We start from the raw sequence: 3,038 nt of genomic DNA, 5'->3' as shown, positions 1-3,038 counted from the left end.
AAAACCACGCAAATCTAAAACTTTTTGAATTCAAGCCTTTTTTGAGAAAACTGCCAACATTTCCCCATCCATGGATCACTTTCAAAAAGGCCCTTTATTTCTGTCTAGAATGATGTACAAATGAGCGTTCTTGCTCATGTTGCCTCCGAGAAATGAGCAAAAACGGCACGGAAAATATGGAATTTTGGCATAATCTTGCACCTAAGTCTCCGATATTAAAAACCACGCAAATCTAAAACTTCTTGAGTTCAAGCATTTTTTGAGAAAACTGCCAGCATTTCCTTATCAATGGTTCACTTTCTAAAAAGGCCATTTACTTCTCTCTAGAATGATGAACAAATGAGCGTTCTTGCTCATTTTGCCTCCCAAAAATGGGACGGTAAACATGGAATTTTGGCATAATCTTGCACATAAGTGTCTGATATTCAAATTTGCGTGTTTTGACGACTGAATCGACTTTTCAATTCTCTATCCAACGACGGCGAAACAAATTCTGTGGCTCGAATGGTTCTTGAGAAACTTCGAAAAAAAAACTGCCAACATTTACTAAGAAAGCTCAACATTTTCGCTATTCTTCGGTCCATCGGTTTAAAGGTTATAGTCTTAATATGATCCCTAGAGTAGAAAGTTGCTCTCGAATGTAAAACATTTTATTTTTGAGGGCCTTAAACACTATCAACTGGAAACTTTTGGAAATTTCACTTCCGTTTCCTCAGGGGTTAGAAATCGCTGGCTAAAAGTTAGAGGAAAAATAGAGGAAAACCAGTAGCTGACAAGCAGTGAGAATAAATAAAAACAAGTCAATGCATGCTAATTGCCTTGTTTGGTATCGATTGAGACCGGAATGGTGTTCAAACAATAACACATTCCCAGCATTACAAGCGCAAACACCTTGGGCAAGCCATGGAAACATGTTTGAATAATAAGCACGAAGCGCGCCCGTAAGCATTAATGTTGCTAATTAATCCTTATAATTTATCCTAACAAAGTAAGCAGAAAAGGTAAACCTATAAGTATACGTTCACGTGCTGAGCGCAAATAAAACCACGCGTTTGCACACACTCTATTTCTAATTAGCATCGGATTGTGAGGTTTCTTTTCGCACAGTGTTGTCAAAATTCCGGGTTTTTTCGTTTAAATTTCCAGTTTGGTGAAAATTCCGCGCGAAATTTTTGGGGAAACGAGTTGCCGTGGCTGGGAAAGCTTCGCCGGCAAAGCCAGGTCGAAAACATTGCAGTTTTGCCCAACATTTTCGGAAAAAACCTTGAAAAAAAACCAGCTAGGCAACAGCGTCTTTGGACAAAGTAAACCTAATAGTGTCCAACGAATTAACGGGCTCTCGCGAGCGTAACTAGAAGATTGGTAAATATTGAGACACTTAACAAGTTAACAAGGTTTTGGTAATTTCTGATGACCCTCTGTTTGTTCGGTGTTTATCGTCCAATAAGGTGGCCGGAAAATATTATGCCCAACCAATTAGAGGCTGATTACTAATTGCGATTTTTACCACCCGGATCAGCGTATTGTATAGTGGTTGTTTATTGGATTATTTTATTGTGATAAGTGATTTGGTTTCTGTTGCTCCCATATGGGCTCGTTAGAGCAATTTGGCCGCACAATGGCGTAAAATGGTTGCGTTGGAGGTGTCAAGCAGGGTTGAAGGCCCGAGCAAAATCTATTATATCCCGTATAGTTTTCTGCCTAGTGGAGAGATTTACGTTGCCAATAAATCACCGGGAGATGGAAGTTTCTGGTGGCGAAAATCCCAGAGCTTCGCATGCGACGCCACCCTGTAGCTCGCTGAAGAAAGAAGAAAAAGAGCCTTAACTGCGGCCGATACGTTGACGAGCTATCAATAAATCATTTGCATTTACAAAGCGATTCACGACGGGCCGGCTTGTTTCTAATCCTGGATAATCGATCTGTGGCTTGTAATCGATATAATTGATATATTTTTATTGGTGTTGTTCCTTTCAAAATTAATTAATTGTGTCTGCTATTTAGTCTTGTCTCAATTGCCCCATGCGGCTCGGGTTCGTTTCGGTACCCCAGTTTGCCCAGCCATTGTGTTCGAAAAACTCGGTTTCGTTTATCAATCGGGCTTCGTCTGGTGCCTGCGAGTGTTCTGCGGCATGCATGGAGCATGGAAAAGGCAATTTCCTGGGCCTTTTTCCAAATGAGGACCGCCTAAATCTCCTTGATACGCCCCTCGTAAGACTTACGACGCACATTTCGCCCTTACGAGTTTGTCGAGAGGCAGAAATGAAATTGCATGAATATTGAATTGCCCGAATTTAAATATAAAGCGGAATTCGTAATAAAATGGCGAGGCTGCGAAATTCAAATGGAGGCATTCGCGCTCCGGGTTATGGAAACTTTGCCATCATCAAATAAACTTTACGACCGGCTGAATTAACTTTCGGGATCTTTCGCTTTTATTTTTTTGATTAAAACTCCTCGAGAAGCGTCGCTGTTTGGGGCTGCGCCAGCCAGTGAGTTTTTCCACATGCAGCAGGGACACACTTGATTAAAGTTGCTTAATTATTGTGCAAACGATCCAGTTGACATGGCGCAAGAAAAGCGCATCGATTTCGTCCCTGTATGGAGCAAATGATCGCGTGTATTATAGAGCGATGAAAGGTCGAGTATGAGGCGGAAGTGAAGGCTCTAATCTTGAGTTTCCGGTCGATTAGCGGTGTATGGAAACCGCCATATTGGAGTTTGATTTAAGAACACTCATTTAGTTCTAACAAAGACGTTCAACTGTTCTATTATCTTTTTGACACCAGCTTTATCATGGTTTGGATGCGGTTCTCTGGCAATTTCGGCCCAATATCGTATGTCGGGTTGTGATTTCGGCACATGCTCACGCTTGAATGATGTGCTAATCGTCGTTCTTTGCTTCAGCGTCTTTTTTACCCACGCCTGTCTAGTTGGGGCCATTAGGGATGAGCAAAGCAAGTCCAAGACTGTTTGTCTTATTGTTGTTTGTCTGGTTTCTGCACACAGTAGCACGCCTTGGATATTAACCATGGTTC

Source organism: Dendroctonus ponderosae, unplaced genomic scaffold, assembly GCF_020466585.1.
Source record: "Dendroctonus ponderosae isolate FM_Combo_2020 unplaced genomic scaffold, Dpon_F_20191213v2 Dpon_F_20191213_5, whole genome shotgun sequence".
Lineage (NCBI taxonomy): Eukaryota > Metazoa > Arthropoda > Insecta > Coleoptera > Curculionidae > Dendroctonus > Dendroctonus ponderosae.
This window is presented reverse-complemented; position numbering follows the sequence as displayed.